Below are 10,417 nucleotides of genomic sequence, written 5' to 3' on the forward strand. Positions count from 1 at the left end.
GGCCTCCGCCGAGCCCGGATTCTTCTGGATGGTGGGCGGCTGGGCTCTGTTTTTGTTTCCCTTTCAACGAGCAGCATCAGCACATTCTCCCCCATCGCTCCCACTCCGGGGGGACGCGGGCTTCAGGCATTTTGTTTTCTGCATGTTCCCACGGTGGAGCCCTGGGAGAGTGTTTGCTTTTTTCAATTAAAAAAAAAAAAGAAAATTTTCCAAACACACATTTCCAGGAATCAGTGGCAATTAAAGAAGCAAATGTGTCTCATGAAAAAGCTCCAGGGCCCAGATCATGAGCACGGGGACACAGAAGAGGCTAATTCAGCAAAGCCACACCTTCCCCCGCCCTGGACTCACACAGCCTTGGAACCCTGAACCCTCAGAACGGCAGCATCTGAAGAAGAAGTGGGGAAAACAGAAACTCAGTCACGTCAGCTTAAAGTCGGATACAGAGTGCTCCCCAGCGTGCGGCACATCCCAGCACAAACCAAACACACCGCTGGCTCCTTTCAGAGTCCAAGAAAAGCAGTCACGACCCGGGTTACATGCCTGACGCCTTCAGGTTCTGTTGATTGTGTACCAAATGCTCAGTGACTCCACACGTTTCACTTTAAAGAATGACCCTTAATTACTTTTTCTGGCAACTCACTTAAGTGAAATCACAAGCAAATACACTCCCCGCCCGGCTCCCACTCATGCAACTTCTGATAAATCAAAGAGTCTGCAAATGTGTCTTCTTCATTCTAGGGACCCACATGGCACCAGAATGCCAAGAACAGTTTACAGATACATGCAGATGTGCAGTGTTTGTGTTTGGTTTAAAAGTGAAAAGTTCAGAGCACTCTGCTTGTTCCAAAGGTCTTTCGGTGTGAGTAAGGCTTCATCGGCCTCCTCTGACACCCCGGCCAGCCCCGAACCCCAGGGACAAAAGAACAACTGAAATTCAAGTAGAGTTCTGGGCTGGGGTCTGGGCCTTAAAAAGGCCTATCTCTTAAATAACAAAAGTATAGAGTATCTAAAGTAATTAGTTGATGGTAAGTGTTTGCATTTCCTGTTTATTCTGCTAAAAATAGAGCCCCTCCCAGCATCTTTGCTGGTCCTCCCCTCCCTTCTCTTTGGCTTGTGCCAGCTTCTCAAAACATTCCTGCACCCTTGGGGAGGACAGGAGCATGCAGGGGGCAGAGAACACTGGCTGAGTCTGCGATCCAGATATGCAAATGCGACTCCAGACTCTGCCACTATGGCTCCTCATTCTCTTACTAAAATGGGCAAAGCATTAAAGCGAAAGGCATAATGACATCTGTTATTTAACCAAGGGAAAACCCCCATAGCGACTGACAGTAGCCCAGCCCTGGACAGAGGACTGCTGGAGAGAGCCCACACCCGTGAAGGCCAAGGGGGTGGCCCTCCCCCCACAGGCAGAAACACCATCCCCTGTCCCTCAGGAAAAGTCTCCTGCCTGGGCTCCTGGAGGAAGAAATGTCAGTCATCCCTGGCCTGTTGTCTGAGCTCCCTGATGCAGCTGTCCAGGCCTGGGCTCTTAACCCCGAGCGCCCCAGGAAGCCTCGGCAATGTGAGGGCACTCGGGAACCCCTTCTCAGAGCACTGTTCTTAAAGGCACAGAGTGAAACACATGGGATCACAGAGGGAATAAATCACTTTGAAGACAATGATCAAAATACTAAATGTGTAACATGATATGCATACCCCTTGGTATCCGTGTAGCACTGGTTCCAAGACCCCAGAACACCAGAATCTGTGGATTCCCAGGCCCCTTATGTGAAATGGCATAGAGTTTGCATGTCACCTATACACATCCTCCCATTTACTTTAAATCATGTCTAAGTGACTCACAATACCCAATACGATAAATGCTTTGTAAACAGTTGTTGCATTGTTGGGGAGACGATGAAAAAAAGTCTGTACTTGTTTAGCACATACACAAACATCGTGGGCCTAACTGCACAGTACAGGTCAGCAACAATGTAACATGAAAGAAAATGTTTTCCAGTCTGTGGTTGGTTGAATCTGTGGATGTGGAACTCACAGATACGGAGAGCTGACTGTGTGTGCTTTCTTACTGACATGTCAAATAATCTGTATCATTGTTGCAAAATAAGTTTACTGTAAATGACAGCCACAACGAACACAGGATATGAAAATACCTGTGATTTCTAGTTTCTAACCGTAACAGTTGCAGGCCCTGCTAATCCTACTGCAGAGCCATTTACGTTCCTAATGGATGACGCCATGGTCACTGCACACTCAGGAGCCAACTGGGATGTCCTGAGTTTCCATATCAACACATCAGGACACCAGGTGCTGCTCATGGCTGGGGTCGCCGCATGAAGCACACAGTTTCTTATTACCAGCAGAAGAGACGATTTTTAAACACCTTAGAACAGATAAATGAATTAAAAAGTCAAAGTATTCATACATAGTAAGGATGGCTGAATATGGAAATAAAGGCTGGAGACAAGCCCAGGTGAGCTCGCCCAGAGCCCACATGAAGTCTGGTTTGAACCTTGCACTTTTTCTTTGCTAACGGCATTATTAAGATACAGTCAGTACACCATAGAGTTCACCCGCCTAAAGAGAATAATTCAGTGGTTGTCAGTGTATTTACAGAGCTGTGTGACCAACACCGCTATCAAGTTCCATCATCCAGCAAAAAAACGCAAGCCTCCTGACTCCCCCTCCTCCCCCCGGCACCCCCGAACCCACTTTCTGTCTCTATGCATTTGCCCGCTCTGCATGTTTCACACACAGTTGATTCTCATCGTTCCCAATAGCTGTGTTCTACACAGGTGCCACGAACACCGAATAACTGAGCACCGAACCGCGGCTCCAGGGGAAGAAAGGGTTAGGTTTCTGTGAGCCTCCGGCTGCCTTTTCATGAATTCATAACCTCGTATCACGTGTGTTTCTGTTTATAGACAACAAGCTGTTTAGTCCGTATTATCGACTCATTAACACCGACTCATGGCCAAGAGCACTTTCTACATAAAGCACATCACGTCCACCTTGTGCTGGGGAAAACGTGACAGCACTCCAGCGCTGTGCTTGGGGGTCATTCTAAACAGTGAGATCACAAGGAAAAGCATGGGAGAGTTCTGAGAAGATGGCAGAAGCAAGCAGCAGGAACCTCTCCCTGCCCGCAAAATACCTGCAGGCACCGAATCTGTCTGAAATAACCATTTTGAAACTCTGGAATCTGGTGAAGACTTGCAATGTCCAGGAAAGACGTGGATGGTAATTTCAGTCAATTCTGGTCAGTTTCAGCTCTTACCACAGTGGCTGCTACCTGTCCCCACCGCAGCCACATGGAAAGCCGCTACGCGTGTGTTTCTGGAGCAGGAGCAGGAGGAGCAAACAGGACTCTGCCCTCCAAATATCAGAGACCTATGCTCGGTTCGCTGCTTGCTACTTCTGATCGCAGAGGTGCAAAGAACAGCTACCTCCCCACATGGTAGCAAGCCCTTCTCCTCTGGCTCATGTGACTTCAAGGGGATTTAAAGAGCACATGCCCATTTGTCCTCCCCTTGGTTTTTAAATTTTCCTTTCTGGCAAGTCAGACATTAAAGACTAGGATACTCAAAAAACAACTGCACACAGGGGAAAATTGACTGTGCGGGCCCGAGGAAAGGCTCAGAAAAGATCTGAGAAGATATTAATTTTATACTTCGTACCAACACTCAACAGAGAGTGTAGAGCAATTTATAAAAGCAAAGTAAACCCTGAGGAAGGGGGAGACCATTTTCCAGAATTACCACATTAAATTCAAATGTTCTGTGTTCAACAAAAAATCACAAAGCATATGAAGGAACAGGAGAGTACGATCTATTCAAAAAATAACAAAATCTGTCCCCGAAAAAGACTTACTGGCAGATACAGTAACAAAGACTTTAAAAACAATAGTCTTAAAGATGCGCAAAGAACCAAAGGAAGATGTGGAGAAAGTCAATTCTACCACACATTTAAGTAAGAACTAATAGCAATCTTTCTCAAACTTTCCCCCAAAACTGAAGAGGAGAGAACACTTCCCGACTCATCCTATTTGCCTTGATACCAAAGACAGACAAAGACATCACAAGGGAAGAAAACTACAGAGCAATATCTTTATGAACGTTGATGCAAAAATGCTGAACAACATTCTAGAAAACAAATTTCAGTAGCATATTAAAAGAATCATATACCAAAACCAAGTGGGATTTTTCCTGAAATGCAACACGCAACATATAAAAAAATCAATGTAGTATGTATGCCACATAACGAAATGAAGGAGAAAAGCACGTGATTGTCTCAACTGGTGTAGAAAAAGCATCTGACCCTTTGATTGTAAAAACACTCAGCAGAATAGGAATAGAAGGAGACTACTTCGATATAGTAACAGCCATGTATGAAAAACCCACAACAGACATCACACTCTATGATGAAAGACTGAAAGTTTTTCCTCTAAGATCAGGAATAAGACAAGAACATCTTAAAATAAAATAAAAATAAAAATAAATCATCCATATTGGAAAAAAAGAAGTAAAATTATCTCTATTTGCAGATGATATGATCTTATACATAGAAAATCCTAAAGATTCCATAAAAAAAGCTGTTAGATCTGATAAATGACTTTGGCAAAGTAGCAAGATACAAAGACAACACACAAAAACAATTGTGTTTTTGAGCAATATAAAATTACAAAAAACAATTCCATTTACAGTAGCAGCAAAAAGAATAAAATACTTAGGAATTAACTTAACCAAGGAGGTGAAAGACTTGTACAATGAGAACTATGAAACACTGCTGAAGGAAATTAAAGGCATAAATAAATGGAAACACACCTCATTATCATGGATGGATCGGAAGACTTAATATTGTTAAAATGTCAGTATTACCCTGAGCACGCTACAAATTCAATGGAATCCCTATTAAAAGCCCAATGTCTTTTTTTGTAGAATTATTGAAACCTTCCTAAAATTCATATGGAATCTCAAGAGACCTCAAACAGCCAAAACAATCCTGAAAATGAAGGAAAAAAGTGGAGGACTCACATTTCCTAATTTCAACATTTACTACAAAGCTACAGTGATCAGAACAGCGTGGCACTGGCGTGAAGACAGACATACAGGTCAAGGGAATAGAACAGAGAACCCAGGAATTAACGCTCACCCGTACGGTCAAATATTTGACAAGGGTGCTAAGAGCATTCCGTGGGTAAAGGACAGTCTTTTCACCAAATGGTATTGGAAAACTGGATATCCACATGCAACCTAACTCCATACGCTAAAATTACTAAAAACGGATCCAGGACCTACACGTAAGACCTAGAACTATAAAATTCTTAGAAGAAAACATAGGAAGATGCCTCACAACACTGAATTGCACAAGGATTTCTTGGATATGACACCAAAGGCACAGGTGACAAAAGAAAAAATAGACGAATTGGACTTAATGAAAAATTTTTAAAATTTTACATCAAAAGACACAATCCAGAGAGTAAAAAGGCAACCCAAAGAATGGGAGAAAATGCTTGCAAATCATACCTTTGATAAGGAATTTATCTCCAGAATAGAGAACTCCTAAAACTCGACAACGGGAAAAGAACAACATGGTGCAAAAATGGGCAAAGACTTGAATAGGCGTTTCTCCGAAGAACACACAAATGGCCAACAAGCACATGAAAAGATGCTCAGCATCACTAATCATTCGGGAAATGCGGATAAAAACGACAAATGAGGTACCAGCTCACACCCATTAGGATGGCTGCCAACGGAATCGCAGAAAACACGTGTTGTAGATGCGGAAAACTGGAACTCTTGTGCACTATCGGTGGGACTGCGGAACGGGGCGGTCATTTGGAAAATGGTGTGGCGTTTCCTCGAAAAATTGAAAATGGAACCACCAAATGACCCAGCGATCTCACCTCTGGGTATAAGCCCCCCAAAACTGAAAACAGGGGCTCAAAGAGACATTTGCACACCCATGTTCACAGCGGCATTATCTCAATAGCTAAAATGTGGATGAAACCCAAGTGTCCATCGATAGGTGAATGGATAAGCAAAATGTGGTCCATCCCCACAATGCAATCAATGTCAATCAGCCTTAAAAAGGAGACCCTGACCCCTGCTACAACATGGACGAACCTAGAGGACATTACAGTGTAAGCGAAGTAAGACGGACACCTAAAGATCAGTACTGTGCAACTCCCCTTCTGTGAGGTACTTGGAGTAGCAAGGTCATAGAGACAGGAAGCAGAAAGGTAGTTGCCAGGGGCTGGAGGGAGGGGGAATGGGGAATTTTTTTGAGGTAGAGTGATTCATATCTACAAGATGAAAAGCGTTGTGGGCATGGATGATGGTGACGGCTGCACAACCATGAATGTGTTCAATACCACTGAACTGCACACTTCAAAACGCCTGTAGTGATAAAGTTTGTGTTAAATGTATTTTACTACATTAAAGAAAAAGCAGGAGAACTGGTAAACGGACTGTGGAAAGGGTGCTCGTTTACGCATGGGAAGCGTCCGCAGGCAGCGCAAACTGTTAAGGGCCGAGTACATCCACCAATGGCTATGGAAGTGTCGATTTTGGGGTTGCACATCAATTTTAGCACATGCATCAATGCGGAATCTGCATGTAATGATAGACTGTAAACAGAACTCTGTAACGTGTGGCCCTCTGGGACAGGCTTCCTTCACCTCGCCCTTTTCGAGGCCCCTACTGTCGCTGCATTCCTTCAGAGCGTCACCCCCTTTCACGGCTGAGTAATGCCCACTGTAGGGACAGACCGCGTTTTGTTTATCCATCCTCCACCAACGGACATCTGGTGTTTCCACCTTTTGCAATCGTCGGTAACACTGCACCGAACATTCACATCTACGGTTCTGGGCGGAAACATGCTCTCCACACGCTAGCGTTTTCCTGGAGGCCTGTACCCCTATATTCACAAGGGGTGTTGGTCTGTAGCTGTACTGTGATGTCTGTGTGTGGTTTGGGGGAAGAGAGCAAGGAGTGCCAAACAAATTAATTTTCTTAATTGTAACCGTGAGTTTAGTTCACCATCTATTAGAGGAATGCTGACTTTTCATTTGTGATAATATAGTTTGTTCTTAAAATACACATCAATGCACAGGAAGTTACTGAGTAAATGACAGGCTGGGCGTGTTAATAGTAAAATTGTGAAAACGGCACGACTGTGACTGACATCTCGGCACCTCTGCTGTGGGAAAAGCACGTGGGACTTGAGCATCCCCTGGGATGGACACCACCCTTCACGTGGCCGCGTCTGTCCTCAACACGGGTGCTGGGAGCCTCCTCGTCCCCCGCCCTCCCACCTAGCCCTAGCCGGAGCCCGCGCGGGCAGTGGGAGGGGCCGCAGCGTCCCCAGGGCGAGGCAGGGGCTGCGGGCCACCTGCTCGGGCCGAAGCCAGCCGTGGGACGCCGGCTGCGTCTCTGACCGCACGGTTGGAGGAGCGACAAACGGACAGGATGCGGCCCCTCGGCCGCCTGTGTCACCTCAGCGCGAGTCAACTGCGCAGGCGCCAAGTGTCACCAGCACCGGCCGCTAGAGCCAAGGGCGCCTTCCGCAGAGCCTGACGCCACCTCCGCACGCGGCGGCGCAGAGGCTGGTTGGTCCCTACGGCGGACGACAAGGCCGTGCACCCCGCGTGCACCCCGTGTTCACCCCGCGTGCACCCCGCGCCCACGCCCCTCACGAGCAGACGCGCGCCTGCTGCGGACAGATCCGCCCCGGGAGCCCGCGGGACAGCAGCGACAGACCAATCACGGGGGCCATTTTCCGAAGGTCAGGCTTCCCCTCAGGTGGCCCCTGCCTTGGCTGCAGCTGACCCTCGAACGCCACGGGCGTGACCTGCGCAGCGAGCACCTGCGCTGCTTCCCACGCGCATGGGGAGTCCGCGCACGCCGCGCACGCCGCCCCCTGCGCACCCCCCGCGTGGGGACCCGAGGCCCTAGATTCTGGTGTCCACGGGGTAGCCTGGACACCATACACAGACACACAGACACACACACAGACACACACACACACACTCACAGATAGACACAGACAGACACAGACAGACAGAAACACACACACCGGTGGATGCCGAGGGGAGTCAATGCTTTTGGGGAGTCATTATGCACAGGTTTTCCACTGTGGGGGGCTTGCACCCTAACTCCCGTTTTGTTCAAGGGTCAACTGTGTACTACGTTGAAATGTTCAGGTTCTCTCGAATTCAGAGATGAGACAACACATCCAAAAGGCCTCTCTGAGTGGACAGCAACATGGAGGCCACTGTAGCGACCCCTGGTCTACGTCAGAAATTTATTTTCGCATAGGATGTTTTACTCACAGCAAAACTAGGCCTTCGGGGCTACAGGTAACCGAAGTAATCCTCGGAAGCTAATGTCTTTTTCCAATAAAAAACAGTGGGAAACATGCGCTGGCGGCCTTAAGTCTCATTCTTGGGTTATCAAGTTAACTTGCTTCCAGTTAAAACACTGAATGTATTAATATTATTTTTTTTTAGTATTTAAACATCAGAAGTCAACAGTATTAAAAGCGGAAAACTCAGTTTAGATATTTTTAAGCTTTGCTGATAAATGTCGGCAAAACAAATGTCGACTTCTTTCATCTCTCGCCACAGGTGGGAAGACAAGGGTCCCATGATGACAGACAGAACCGAGCACGGCGTCCACCTGTGACGAAGACTGAGAGCCACGGCCCTGTCCCTCATTTCTGCACGAAGACCCTGAGCCGCAGCCCCCCACCCCGCACCTCGTTTCTGGATGAAGACCCTGGGCCACGCCCTCCCCCCGTCCCCCGCACCTCGTTTCTGGATGAACACCCTGAGCAGCGGGTTCGCGCTGGACACCGCCTTGCAGAAGTTGTCGTCGTTGTTGATGGGCAGCAGGTCGCCGTGCACGTCTGCGTAGCCGATCGTCACCTCGGTGTTGGCGATGTGGTGAGTGTGCACGACCAGCTTGTAGAAGTCCTCGAACTTCCCAGGCCTCTGCCGGTCCAAGGAGAACCTCCGGAACTCAGCCCCGAACTGCAACACAAGGCACGGGGCAGAGTGAGCGGCAGGGGACACACCGGAAACTGCGAGGCTGGTCCCCTGAGTAGAGTCCCCCAGCCCCCACAGGCCTGGGACACCGCGGGCCAGTGTCCTGCTGTCATGGTGCGTGTGTCAGCACACGGGGGCCAGCACGAGAGAACAGCTCACTCCGCACGTCCTGAGGAGGGGACAGGTGCCAGAGCTCGGGTTCTGGGGAAAAGCAGCATCAAAATTAATTACGAGCAGGAGGACAGAGTGGAGTGGGAGTCGGCCTTGGCCAGAGCCCTCACCTGCCTGAGGGCCGAGGGCACAGGCCAGACCCTCAGAGGCTGGAGGACCCTGGGCTTTTCCCTGAGGGCGAGGGAGGTCCTGGGACCATTTTAACCACGGAAGAGAGACGTGATATGGTTTGCATGTTAAAAAGATCAAATAGCTGCACTTCAAAAGGATCAAAGTGGAAGCAAAAAATGAAAGAAGGAAGGAACTCAGTAAAAAACGGGTGCCTCGCAAATCTCGGGAGGAAAAGGGCTCGGGCTCTGGACTGGCCAAAAGGACAGCATGTCCCCCTCCCCCCCAGGGGGTGGCACCCACTCTTCCGGCCTTGGGAAACAGATGGCCGAAGAGCTCTAGGCCACCGGCCAGGAGAGGACCCTGGGTCCCCTCCCTGCACTGTCCAGGGACCCGAGGACGCCGCCTGTTTGTCCGTGCAGGTCATGCTGTCGTCCCTCACTTGGTGGCAGGGACCTTGTTCACCAGGCAGAACAGAACCGAGCCCCTCGAGACAACCGAAAAGTAACTGTACCGGTTCCAAAACACACGAACATGAAATGCCCAACGTTTGCACGGGTCACTGTCATCTAGACGGTGTGTCCACTCGTCAAGGGCAAAGCAGCTCAAACCACACGGGTTGCTGGGTTCTCAGGCTGGGCAGAGGCCACCGTCACCTCAAGCCCCGTGTTCTGAAGAAGCTGGTGCTGCTGGCCGGGGACCTGGGGACAGCACGCACAAAACCACTGGATTTGGGGGAGTTAGTCCCCAGACCTCAACTTCCTTAGATCTCGGAGAACCGGTGCCCTGTCCCGTTTCCCTTTCAAACAGTAAAGGAAACGGACCCCTCGCCGACCCCGGACTGTGGGCCTTGCGGCACACAGCTGTGCACCTTCCAACGTGGGTTTGGGAAGAGCCACCTTTGAGGGCTGACCAAGTCTAAAGCTCGGGCTCAGTGGCGTCCCAGGGCCCGGGGTGGGGGGAAGGCCTCTCCACTCTGCTGCTGTCGGCACCATCTTCCCTTGAGGGGGGCCCTGTGCAGCAGAGCAGAGCCCCCACTACTTAAAGGTAAGCAGTATTTTTCTTCTCTATTTTATTCCAAGCACA

At 48.9% G+C, this 10,417-nt stretch overlaps 1 long non-coding RNA gene across 1 annotated transcript in view; it reads right to left on the reverse strand.

The window, feature by feature from the left end:
• LOC112481236 overlaps nt 1-9,058 on the reverse strand; it is a 46,858-nt gene extending 37,800 nt beyond the window's left edge. The window contains exon 1 of the long non-coding RNA XR_003046844.1: nt 8,815-9,058. This is a non-coding gene — a long non-coding RNA (uncharacterized LOC112481236). The remainder of the gene's footprint in view (nt 1-8,814) is intronic.
• Nucleotides 9,059-10,417: the final 1,359 nt, after the last annotated feature.

The sequence above is a fragment of the Pteropus alecto genome, unplaced genomic scaffold (genome assembly GCF_000325575.1).
Source record: "Pteropus alecto unplaced genomic scaffold, ASM32557v1 scaffold14, whole genome shotgun sequence".
NCBI classification, from domain to species: Eukaryota; Metazoa; Chordata; class Mammalia; order Chiroptera; family Pteropodidae; genus Pteropus; species Pteropus alecto.